The sequence below is a fragment of the Neltuma alba genome, unplaced genomic scaffold, assembly GCF_004799145.2.
Source record: "Neltuma alba isolate B1F8T4 unplaced genomic scaffold, ASM479914v2 tig00007100_pilon, whole genome shotgun sequence".
Classification (NCBI taxonomy): domain Eukaryota; kingdom Viridiplantae; phylum Streptophyta; class Magnoliopsida; order Fabales; family Fabaceae; genus Neltuma; species Neltuma alba.
Window position 1 is genome coordinate 1 of NW_021634669.1, and position 14247 is coordinate 14247.

Genomic DNA, 14247 nt, shown 5'->3' on the forward strand with positions numbered 1-14247 from the left:
ATACCATAAAAGGTTTGTACCATTTTCTCTAGAATTAAAGATCAAAAATACCTCTTCATCTGAAAGGTACATAAGCAGCCAATTGGAGAATATCAGATCAACGATCCTTCAGAAATACCGTAAGTCTGGAGATGTAACATCAGCGCACATAAATTTGACATTCTTGTAGTGCCCCTTGATGCTCTCATTCTGCAGTAAAGTTATGGTATTTATATCAGGGGCATCTTATACGGAGTAGAACCATCAATTTTGGCTGAGATGTGTCAATTAAACCACATCCAGAGCATCAAGAGACCGATCATACCTTTTTTATTGCACTCTCAATGAAGTCTGTCTAGCAAGCAACTGACCCGCCTTCTGAGCCAATTCGCCTGTAAATCGTCCAATACCTGCTCCAAGTTCTATAACTGATTTTCCTTCATATGCCGGTAGTAAGGAGAGTACCTATGTGGACAAATTTAGCGGAGTTAGCGGTTACAAAAGCGCTGGCTCTGGCTTCCGATAGTAAGAAAGGGAACAAGGAAAAGAAAGACGGAAACTACGTTGCAAGTATACCGAAATTGGGTAAATATACAAGTTAGCAAGCCTTGTATGCTGCTATCCGTAAAGAAACCAAATTCAACAAATAAATATCCAAATTTACATGTATGCTCGCAGGAAAAAAAGAGGAATTTTTCAAATCCCATGGGTAAAATCAGAACTTGCCGAAATGTTGTAAAAAAAATTACAATTAAAAAAGAAGATTTGACTGCGGTCTTTTCAATTATAATAGAATCGCTGGAAATATATGACGTAGCCAAAAGAACGACATATTATAAAATTACGAAACGCACTTCGGGACGTTCCTCTTTATCAAGATCCGATGCCTTAGAATCAAGCATCATTGCCTCAACGGACAAATCCGCTGAGTGCTCCGTCCAGTAAGTTTTCTGAACCTGACGCTCGTCCAAACCTACGGACGAACAAATTGGGATCAGTTGTAAATATCCCACTTGCAAAGATCCAACCAAAAGAAGCCCAAACAAAAATTATGAAAAATGTTGCACCTTGAGCCGCCACCGAAGCCATTGCAGAAAATGCGAGAGGGAAAACGACGCGATGCAAGAAGAAATGAAATCTGCTGAGAGGGGAAGGAGGGGTATAGAGAGATAAGGGGGAAGCTGAACCTAACTACCCTCGATGGCGAGTCTAGACCTTGTGAAGCTCCTGGATCTTCGGTTGTAAACCCTGCCTCTCGGCTGCATTAGCTTCCTTTGCCGTTGTTTTGGTCTGGACAATCAACATGGCATACCCTGTATTTATAGAGGCTCCATGTGTGATTTTTACATCAATTTTCTCACCTTTATTCATTTTTGAGTGCTTTATTAATTTACGCTAATTAAGTCTTCGCATTTTGGTGACTGGTGTGTGGTGATGACTGCTGAGAGAGAAGTGATAGCTTTAGAAGGTATTTTGGAAACTAAATCATGATTTTTTTAAAAAAATAATTTCACGGTGTACAATAAAAAAAGTTTATGTCGATTTATAAAAAAATAGTTTTTTAATTTGCCAAACACCCTTCAAGAATAAAATAAAACGGGCAAACGGCCAAAGTGGGCACCGATGATTCTCTGAACTGAATCTAGATCGGTATCTCATTATATCAATGATTCCTCGCCACGTGTTTTACGCGCCCCATGTCCCTGAGTCACTTGTTAATTGTTGTCTCGCGCTGGTGGCAATTTGGAGCGCCTGATTCGGATTTGAACCAGCATGGTCACAACCGCCCCATAGTTAAATTATTACCAAGGTACTAGTTCTTAGCATAAAAATTAGTTAATTAATTAAATAGATTAAAAAAATTTAAATTATTTGTTTATAATAAATAATTCTTGTCTTTTTAGAAATACCCTTACTAATTATGTATATTAACTTTAATTATACAACTAGTCAACTATTATAAAGACTATCTTAAGAATAAATAAATAAATAAATAAGAGAGACAAATTAGATTAGGATCAAATTGAAAATCAAACTAATTCTTATATTAAAGACCTGAAGTAATATTACTGTTATTAATATTAATTCAATTATAATTACAATATGTAATTTTATTAAATATATAAAAATATATTATATGTCGGTCTTAAAAAATAATTAAAAAATCTAATTCACGAACAAGTACCACATTCATATATGAATTATATAAAAATGTATGTATATATAAATTCTAACTTAATTGACTTGTTAAAACTCTAAATTCAAGAGACTGGTTCATGAATTTACTGATTTGACCACCTGACTTATGTTGGGTTTTACTCCATCCTCTACTTTATATAAGATTTAAATTTTTAACAGGTCTGATTTCTTTTATAATATCTGTTTTGAAGTTATATTCACTGTTGTCAAACTCGCGAGTTGACTTTCTGAGTTTAACATTTTTAGTTTTCAGCTAATAAAATTGTGTCAACTCGTTCTTAAACTCATGATAACTGTAAACTCGGTTAAACTTACGAGTTCATTTACCGAGTTTACTGTTTTTACGTTTTTAACTTACAAAATCATGTCAACTCTCTTTTAAACCCGTGCTAAATTTTTTAATTTGATTATATTTTGTGGTTTTATATATGATTTTTATAGAAATTTCTTTGTTAAATATGATAAATTATGAACATTGATAGATATAATTTCAATTATTTAAACTTAAAATATATTTAAATAAATTGTTCTCATTTTTTATATATTAATTATTTGATTATATACTTTTTAATATCAATTTATTAATAAAGTAAACTTTTAAAAGTTTACGATTCGAGTTTACGATTCGAGTTTACAACCATTATCACGAGTTTGTTTAAACTCGCGAGTTGTGACAACCTTAGTTGTATTAACATTAAATATATTTTTATCAATTTTATTCTAATTACTTGCATTATTTTTTTCATATATTCCCTTTAAATTTTATTTCTCGCTTTTTCCTCCCTTACTTGACCTTTTGTGAATAAGCAGCATGTTTTTATATATAATAATGTAATCAAATCTTATAAAAATAATACTCCGGTTCTTAATACAATACTTTATTTATTTTTATTTTGGTTTAAATATAAGACCCCAATCCACTTTTTTTTATATTTATGTATTTTTTCAATGTAATCTTTAACAATGATAGTTCTAACCAATACACTTGATTAGTAAGGATATTTTAGGAAAGACAACATCTATTTACTATAAATAACTAACTTAATTTATTTATTTAATCTTCTTAAATTAGTCAACTAACATTTATAATTAGAACCGGAGGCAGTTGTAATATTTTATTTTGAAAGTTGAATACCCACATAATCAATAAATCAAACATCCATGCGAGGACAACGATCTTTATTTTTCATTTATTTATGTGCCAGAAAAGACAACGATCTTCGATCTCGCAATTTTCTTTTTTCTTCTCCGCAAAATGTGAAGGATTCCACAATTTTCTACTGAATTGTCTGGAAATGTCAGGCCCATAGGAGCTCCTCTTAAATTTTTGTTTAGGATGAATGGATGATTATAGAATTAGTATATTTTTAATATCGAATTCAGAAGTAGTTTTTACCAGCCAGTTGGTTTTAGCGAAAGATGCTGTTTTTCACATATAGTAAATTGAGATTAAAATTTTTATTAGGAGAAATATTCGTATTTAATGTTTGACATTGTTGAAAATGATTATTTTTAATAGGATGGCGCTCATGAACAATTAAAAAAATATTTTTTTTAATCGGTACTGAAAAAAGAAGCAATTTGCCCGTTCTCAAACTATACTAGTATACTCCATCCATTTCTTATTACAAAATCTTTTTAACTAAATTGTGTCATTTAAAAAAACGGTTAAAATTAGTTAAAACAATTAATATGTAACAAATATAATTTTTTTAAAAATACCCCTATATACATATGGGTAAATGATGAAAATAATAGTGAAATAAATAAAAAAAGAGTATGTATTAAATATGTTCTTCCAAACCTTAATATAGGACTCAATTATTGAGTTGATTTTAATCATTTAAAAAAACAGACCCATTTAAAAAAATTAAAACTTATAATAAAAAAAACGAGGGAGTACTGTGTTTTTGTGCGCAGATGCTGCAGGCGATGCAGCAGATACATGAAAAATTCATAATATTAAGGGGGTGTTTAGATATAAACCAAATCATGGTTTTAAAAGTGATTTTACGGTATACGAAGTAAATGTGTTAAGGAGTTTATCTCGACTTATAAAAAGTACTTTTAAAAAGCACCTCTACTCATTCCCAAACACCCCCTAACTCGTCTCTCGGAACTTGATTATCGCCCCACGATCTATCGATTAATTATGGGCCACGGGAAAATCTCCGAGTTTTGCACTTAGTTTTGCTTGGTGCTAAATATCACATTATTGTGATTTTCTTTCAAACTTTCATCACGGCAGAGAAAAAAACAGGCTACTGATCACAAATTTAATAAAATTTATGAATAAATAAAAATCTTTAAATTATTAATTTTATAGCTAACATTCGTAACAAATATTATGTTTATTTCAAATATAGAATCCAGACTAAGCTCAGACTTTCCTATAACCATTCAAAATCACGCTTGGAAACTTCTTTGGAGAGTGATTTCTAAACACAACTATACTTTCTATAAATCTGTATTATCAGTCATTTCTAAAACAAATTAACAGCCTCGTATCTTGGTCTCTTTACATAGAAAATGTCATATTAATCAGTCTCTCTCAAAACCATCATTGTTTACGATTTAATAATTTTTTTTAGTTCACAGCTTTAAATATAAGTAAAATTTATTTACTTTTTAAATATTTTAAATGTGCCCTGCGTTTAAGGACGTAGGAAGTACCCCCTCATCTCCTATGTGTCGAGCATTTTCAGATGAAAGTCATAAACTCATAATGCTGGCATGTGCATTCCATTCAGGATTATAAGGCGCATTTTTTTCCGAACATGTTAGAAAATGCAAGTCATCTCTGTCTTTCAATGTATGACTAGTGAGTTTTTTTCTTTAAGAATGCCTTTAATTGGGGGGGGGGGTAATTAATATAATTATTAAATAAGAATAAACGTCAAAAGAATGTATAATTATAAATGTCGTTACCCAACTCATTCGGTACATGTAAATTAATTAAAAGTGCCTTATGATTTTAAATTGAGAGAATAAGTCAATTCTCATTATTTGATGCACCGTTCTGTAAAAAAAAAAAATTATTTATTTTTCGCCTGGATAAAAAAATTATTAGTCTTTTTTTGGCCAACTCCAACAGTTTATGAGTCGCACTTTAATGTAATATGAAAATATTTAACAAATATCTTAAGTAATAAACATTTAAGACTTTTTTATTATTTTAATTCATTTATCTTGATAGGCTGGTTAAGGTTTATACTCCTTAGTATAATTTTTTGCAACAGAGCCGATCTTTTTAACGAGTTATACTACTTTTTGTTCTTAATATTATATCTGGTCCTAATTATAAAACCTCATTTATAGTTTACAAATAAGATTTTATAATTAAAACTGAAGGTAGTATAAGAGCTTATTCAATTTTTATTTTAATCCTAAATATAAGATCTCAATCCACTTTATTTTTCATATTTATTCATTTTTTTTAAAGGGAAAACTAATTTAGAAGTCCTCGTAGTTTTCATTGATTTTGATTTAAGTCCTTGAATTTTTTTTTCTTTTTATTGAGTCATTAAACTTTCAACTGTCAAATCTGTTAGCCCTTGCCATTAAATAAGGATTAACTCTGTTAAAAATTTCCGTTTAAAGTGCAGCGATACAACTCCGAAACATCTCCCTCATCATTCAGCTTGACCTTGTTTGGTGCATCTTGATGCTTGAGTCACCCCTTGCCCAGGCAACACAATGAGGGTCCCCACAAAGTTTTCTAACAACATCCCCACAGTCATCAGTTCCTGCAACTGTGACTCGGCCCTTTCACTGCAACTCGACCCTACCATTCCACCATAGTGGAACTTAATTAGAGTATGTACAGTGTTTATTGATTTCCTAGGCGAAGCATGAAAAATGTTGAGAAACCTACATGAGCTTTTAATATATATAATTGCTATTGGGAAATCAAAAGCAAGCTCAGGTCCACCATTGAGTACTCTAGCCATATGCACGTTAATGGTTCGATGGAAATGACAAATTTCACAATCACATAATATAATATTATATATACATTCATATATATATATATAGTGAAGATTTTGGGAAATATTAATTGATTCTTGAAGATGTGGGAGATTGCAATAGTAGTCAGATCATTAGCAGTAGCCTTGTTTTGCTAGTGGGCGGTTCAGTTTACTCTGTTTTTTTAGTATTAAAACAGAGGAGCTCTCATACTTTTGTCACTTTCTTTTATCTCACTCCTCACACACAGAGATGTTGGGGTTGGGTCCTTTTGTCTCTAATTAAGCTCCAACATGAGCGGAAGGGTTGAGGCGTAGTGGCATGAACGGAAGGGGGAGGGGATATTTTAGAGGTCTATCACTGCTTCTTAAGAAAAACTTGTAACGGTGTTACTACTTATTTAACAGCAGGGACTAATGGTTTTAACAGGAAAAAGTTTAAGGATCCAATAAAAAGAAAAAAAAGCTCAAGGATCTAATTCAAAATCAATGAAAACTATAAGGACCTCCAAATTAGTTTTCCCTTTTTCAAAATAGTCTTTATAATAATGGTAGTTATAGTCAACATATCTAATTAATAACGATATTTTAGGAAAAATAACATATATTTATTACAAATACCAAATTTAATTAGTTTTCTTAATATACTCAGATTAGTTAACTAGTTTTTATATTAAAGAGCTGATATAGTATATTAAGGAGTAGAAATAAATTATGTTAGTTATTTGTAATAAATAGGTGTTGTCTTTTTTAAAATATTCATACTAATCAATTTTATTGATTAGAACTATCATTATTACAAAGATTATATTTACAAAATAAATAAATATGAGAGACAAAATAGATTAAAATTTTATATTAAACTAAATGTTAAAAATCAGAAATAATAATATTTTTTTAAACGGGGTTAAATACGTGTGTTTTATTGTTTTGTTTTCCCATATGTTACTTGACCCGCTCGTTTTATTTTACCCCCGCTCTCCACGAGCAAGATTCCTTGCCGTCAGTTACGGTCGGCAGCGTCACATGATTTATTCGTTTATTATTGCCGGGACCACCTGTCGCCCTAATTATTTTGGGGACCATCTCCGCTGCCAATAATTGAGAGAGAGAAGCCGTTGAACGATTGAAGCACGGCTCCGCCATAAGTGTAAGTCACTCGAGAGTGAGTGGAGCATCACTTGTAATACTTTTATGGCTGTTAATATATTAGACTAATTTAGATAAATTAAAAAAATTTATTAAATTAATTATTTATAATAATATATATTATTTTTAAAATATTATTATTAATTATATATATTAGTTAAATTTATTATCATTTAATAGAATATTTGACATATACAAGTACTGTTTAAAAAAAAAATGTATGAGAGATGAAATGAGATTGAGTTTTATATTTAGGATCAAATTGAAAGTCAAACTAGTTCTTATATTAAGAATTGAAGGTAATATTACCTTTATTATTTGTGACTTGTAAGAGAGGATTTGGATCATTTTTATTTGTTAATTGTAACCTTTTTGAATACTTCATTTCTAATTTTGTTCCTATTAATTGTAATAAAGGTGAATAGAGTTGGAATGTGTGGGGAAAAAAATATATACTTGCATTTAATGCTCTTCTTAATAAGGACAAAAGTAAAATTTTTTATCTATTTAATGCTCATCTTATTATATGAGAAACTTTTACTAATAACAAATAATAAAAACTAGTGATATATTTTATGATTGTTTTTAAATTTTTATTTAGTCCTCATTTAAAAAGTGAGAAAAAAAAGAGAAATTTGGGAATAATTTACGGATGTTAAAAGAGAGTGAAAAGACTTTAATAAGAATGAAATTAAAAAAAATATTAGTTTGATTTATTTTTCTGTATGCTATAATGTGTTACATGACTGAAGGTGTGTTTGGTATCTCTTGGAAGCAAGGTTGTCAAACTCACGGTTTAAACAAACCCGTGAGAATGAGATAAATTCAAATCGTAAACTCGTAAGAATTTACTTTTATTAATAAATTGGTATTAAAAGTATATAATCAAATAATTAATATATAAAAAACGAGAACAATTTCATTTAAATATATTTTAAATTTAAATAATTAAAATTATATCAATCAATGATCATAATTTATCACGTTCAACAAAAAAATTTTCATAAAATTCATATATAAAGTTACCAAACATAATCAAATTCAAAAATTTAGCAGGAGTTTAAGAGTGAGTTGACACAATTTTGTAAGCTTAAAACGTAAAAACAGTAAACTCAGTAAATGAACTCGTAAGTTTAACTGGGTTTACAGTTATCACAAGTTTAGGAGTGAATAGACATGATTTTATTAGTTAAAAACGTAAAAACGTTAAACTCAGAGAGTCAACTCATGAGTTTGATAACAATGCTTGGAAGTGCTTTTTAATAGTATTTTCAAGCAAGTTAAGACAAAGCTCCTTTTACATATTTATTTTATATACGATGAAATCACATTTAAAATCATAATTTAATTTTTACCTAAACACCCCATGGATTATAACAAAAACACTTTTAGAAAGTACTTTACATAAATCAAAACAAAACTCTTCTAACATATTTATTTATATATCACAGAATTACTTTTATAACTATAATTTAGTTTTTATTCAGTTACCTTCTAAACATGCAAGCCCTCAAGTCAAATGAGAAATCACTCACTTCTCATAGTTTTCTCTTCCTCAAAAAGAAAAGAAAAGAAAAGAAAATTACCCGCTTCTTCCTCTGTCCATGAAGCCTGGATATTCCCGGCGCAATCCCACATTTCTCTCTTACTGCAATTTGAGAATTTTTTTTTAATCATCTCTACTCTTATTTTGGCGATTTTTTTCGCTTACAAGTAAATATTATTAAATACACGGCACTTGTTTTTTTTTTAATAAAAAGACTTGTATAGAATAATATATACATCAACATTATTATAAATATTAATAAAAGTCTAAAAAAGAGCGCTGCACTGACAAGTATAAAGAACCTGAATTTGTTTTTTGAATTTCATACTATGGATATTTATTTTTTATGAAATAAATGAAGCACATAGAAAGGATAAGTACTTGTATCAATCAAAGTGCGTTGTGATCAAATCAGGATAAGCGACAAGCATAACGAAGAGATTAAAATTAGAACCACAGAATGTGGCAATGGAAAATCAAATGAGGAGGAGTCACTCAGCATGAGGAAGCGACCCTTGAGAAGGCGGAAAAGTCACAATCACATTCCCTGTGTGGATAATTGTTTGTTTGTTTTCTCTTTTGAGAAAAAGAAAGGAAGAAAAGGTGCAATGCCCACTTCAACCACAGTCCGCAAACGGTGCTCACCCGCGACCTGGTTTCTTCAAATTGCAATCCCCAGTCTAATCGTTGTTACGTGTGGAACAGGGGTAATTTGGAAATTAAACTTAGAGGTAACCAGGGAATGAAATGCCTCTTGGTAGCGTGAAAAGGAAATCCTGGCTCCATGTCCATGTGAGCATGTTTGGACACAGCCCTGAGGCCAGCCTGAGAAACACTTCTTCGAAGGGAGAGATTTGCTTAAAAATATTAAGAGGAAAATCAAATTATAACTTTAAAAATAATTTTATAAAATTTAAAATAAATATGTAAGAAGTGTTTTATTCTACTTACGTAGAAATTTTTTTTTAAAAAAATATTTCATGGACTTCCCAACACATCCCTTTCATATGACCGGAAAAGCCATCACTCTCAACGTGGACTCAAGAAAGGCGCCATAAATGGTCTTTTTAACCATTCTGTCGTGCATTACAGCATCATTTTTTTTTTTGGTTACAAGCTTGTGTCTTGTTATTAGAAAAGGAATTGTTAAATTATAAAATGCAGGGATGTTTTTAATAAAGAAAAATGCCTAAAATCACTTATGTTGCTAATAATGATATACTTACAAATATTATTTTAACACAATTATAATTAATAATTCGTGAAATAAATTATTTTTATCGCTTTTAACATGTTGAGAGCATTATAGTTATTTGATTTTGTTCTCTCTCTCATCATTATTTTAATCCACCCAGACTTAACGCCGATCGTCGAATAATCTCCATTTGTCTTTTTCGCTCACTTTGCTTTTCACAGGAAGCCCATGGGACCGAGGGTCGTTAGGATATTTTGTCTGCGCCTGCGACGTGAACAGAGAATGCTATGATGGGAAAATCACAAAAAAAAACCATAAAATTAGAAAAATTGTAAATTAAGACCCATGACTTGTTAATATGAGTTCTGATAATAATTTTTATAAACTGATTCCTGTATATAATTTTTCTAATTGCACGGCCTTTTTTTATGATTTTCCCTACTAGGATTTGTTGGGAGTGAAAGGATTATATATTAAAAAAATTACAACGACATCTAAAAAAAATTTAAAAATTTCAATAATAATTCAAAAAAGCATTAGATTTTGAAACTTTATTTTATAATTATTTTTTGAATTTGGTTTTGTCGGCTTGCCATGCGTCTCTGATAATTGTTGGCGGTCCCCATTTGAAGAATAAATAACTGTTAAAAAATGATATGCCACATATTTAATTAATTTGATTACATTAAAAAATTATATAAGTTAGTTAATTATAAAAAAATATGACATATTTTTCTTAAAATATCATAATCGTTTTTTTAATATACTCTTTTCCACTCCTACCTAATTATAATTGAAGAAGTATAAAGATAATTTAAAAATATTAATAAAAATATAAATAAATTTTATATTTATGACTAAGATTAATTTAATAATTAAGTTTTATATTAAGAATCGAATGAGTATTTAAAACTAGACCAATCCACTTTATTATTAGATTTCGTATTAAAAGTTATGAAAAAGATTTCGGCTAGGAGTTATTACTTCCGGTCCTAATTATAAGAGTCATTTGACTAATTTGAGGAGATTAATGAAGTAATTTGAGTTAGTTATTTGTCCTAAATAAGTATTTTTTTCTTAAAATATCCTTACTAATCAAGTATATTGACTAGAACTATCATTGTTAAAAGGGCTACTTTGAAAATATATATATATAAATATGAGAGACAAAATGAATTGGGGTCTTATATTTAGGATCAAAATAAAAATCAGACAGTATTTTATATTAAGGATAGGAGGTAGTACTTTAGTAACTGAATAAGTATCGCTGGCAAAAAAAAAAAACCTGAATACGTATCTTTGAAGAATATCAACACTGAAATTATTTTTTAAGTCAATATATTTTATAAGATATAGACCAATGTTTCATTTGCCTGATGAGAAAAAAAAAGTTATAGTATTTTTTTTAGACTGAAAAAAAAGAAGTTATAATGAGTTTTGTGTGTTTCCGGGGGCCAAAAAAAAAAAAAACAGTCTTATTCGTGGTAAGATGGTCGCTTACAAATGTACTCGTTAGTTGCTCTAGTTATTAGTTTTTATTTAAATATTAGTTTTAAGAATTATACTCTAAATATAAGATTTATTTTCTAATGTAAATTACACTATAAGATGAGTTTTATATTCAGGATTGAGGGGATATATAAATGTTGTTATACTCCTTCTGATTCTATTCATAAGTTTCAAATTTAAAGAGCATGTAGTTATTTTATAAGTTTTAATCTGAGTTTATTTTAATATTTAATATATTTTTTAATTTTGTCATTAATTATTTAATTTCTCTTATTTGTTATACTCTTTTTCGTCACATTTCTTCATAAATTCTTTTTCTTTCGTTTTTTACTTATTATAAGAGTATATTTAAAAATAAAAATATAATTATTTTAGCGGTTGGCAAAAACAAAAAAAAAAACAAATCAGTGACCAATGCGGTTTTCTGTAGTACTGCACCTGTGGGACCGACGAGTGACTAGTGCGTATGACATCCGATCACGGGCGGCCGCTTCATTTATTTGATACACGTGGTCACTTTATAAAAGGGGGCCCTAGCCATTTTAATTGTCTTCAATCATTAACGACCTCTCATTCTACGTGTAAGAATATGTTTGGTGCGATCAAAGAGAAAGGGAAAATCTCGATAAAAGACCTTCAAAATATTAAAAACCCAATTTAGGAATCTAAATCTGTAAAACACCAGATTAATACACAGGTGGTAGAAATTTGGAATTTGGAAATCTTATAAAAAGACTTCCTCACCCCCTCTCTCCTGCCACAGCACTCTCTCTCCTTCCTCACCCCCCGCACGCCGTCAGCTGAGTTGGAATTGTACAAAGTACGTAATATAAAGTGTGGTTTTAAGATGATAATCCTGTAATTGTGTTTTGGATAACAACACTTTGTTTTTTTGGGTTTTTCTCATTAAAATCTGAAAAGAAACAAAAGCAGGTTCCCCCAGCTAAGTCAGAACTAGTACTTCTCTCCAATCCTGAAACTGTAGGTGCTGCTGTAATTCCGCAATTATCTCGCTTTCATGAAAACCAAATTTTTCTTTGCTTCCCATATTTCCTAGCACGTAGCCACGTACCCCTCCGGTTTCTTATTCTTTCAGTTCTATCCATTTTAAAACAAGCCTTTTTTATCTGTGGGTTTAGTTTTATGGTAAAGATTCAGGTGGACTAGTGTGTGTTTAGTTGAAGCAGATATATATATATATATATATATATATATATAAAATTAACTAGCAACTTGGGTGCTACTGTGATAGTTACCCAGATGAAGATGCTGGGCAGATACCAATGGCCCGCGGTAAGAAAAGTCTAGAAGCAATATTAGTGCATCTGAGGTTATGGATTTGGTGGCAAATTAAAGCAGGCAATTAATTACTGCTCCTGATTAATTAAGCCTACTGCATTGGTGGAAAAAGGGATGAACCCTTGGCTCACAATAATTGATTTTCCTCACTTCATGATGTTGCGGGTGGAAACATGCAAGAAGATAAGATGGGTGTCATTTGTGAATAGTATTCCAAAAGCTGCATCATCAGGCAAAATATCGAGAAGGGAATTAGTTACTTATGCTATCTCTGCTGCTTCCTCCAAATTGTGATTAGATTCATAATTATGGGGGCAAATTAAATCAGTTACGCTCATCATCGGGAAAACATCTTTTTTTCTATTCAAAAGTGATTAATTAGTCGAGTTCTAAAAAGGTGTTTGGATAACTTTTTTTTTTTTTTTTTTTGAGCTGAAGGTGTTTGGATAACTTAATAAATACTTTTCAGAAGTATTTTTTTATAAATCGAGACAAACCTCTCCATATATTTACTTCGTATATCATAAAAGCACTTCTAAAATCATGGTTTCGATTTTACCCAAACACTCGCCAAGGGTATAAACGGATTTCTCCAACTTGCATTGATATATTATTGTACATGATGATTGATAATCAGTACTGTAGTCCCTGTTCCTGGGCTCTCTATGCCACCTGGACTTGAGATTTCCCAATACCCGTCTCCTGCGACTCCAAGGAACGCTGTCACGCTGTCATTTCCTGTGCCGACGCCTCCCCCACTGAAGGCAACCTCGCCGCCGACACGTTACCAGTTGGAGACGTCGTTTAATAATTAATGACATTTAGCATCTCCTCCGTCATGTGATTTGAAGGGAATGGAGATCCCGTGAGTTGAGTGAGTCTAGGTCTGTGTCTCTTAAATTTGGGATTCTTCTCTTTTGTCGGCGTGAGGTTTTTCCAAAGAGAAAGATGAAGAATAGGAATATTAAATTAAAGCAGGAGAAAGCAGAAGAGCTTGCGAAAAAAGAAATTCCCTCTCTTTTATTTTATTTTATGAACGGGAGGAAAACCCATACCTGTTCAATTTTAGTTAAAAATTAAATATAAACTTGTCCAACTAAATCAATTCCCGCCAAACAATGTGTGCCTATAATATACATTTTAGACACACAAATAATATTAAAAAAAATCTTAACCGGGTCCAAGTCACCAATTTGAGAGCGACTTCATGTAAATGACGCGACATGTTAAAAATTAAATGGATTTGAAAAATAACTGAAATCTTTAAAAGTTGAATAATACGTTTTATTAAAGAACATGACATCTTTGGCATGTCTTAACTGCTTGGCCCGAGCCCTAAAGACCTTGGTCGTTCCCAAGCCCAACAAAATGAACTCGACGAAGCACCTTTTTTATTATTTATGTTT

The 14247-nt window shown here is 30.6% G+C and overlaps 1 pseudogene; it reads right to left on the minus strand.

Moving 5' to 3' along the window:
* Nucleotides 1-51: 51 nt before the first annotated feature.
* On the minus strand, nucleotides 52-1253 carry LOC114751780 (phosphoethanolamine N-methyltransferase 1-like; annotated as a pseudogene).
* Nucleotides 1254-14247: the final 12994 nt, after the last annotated feature.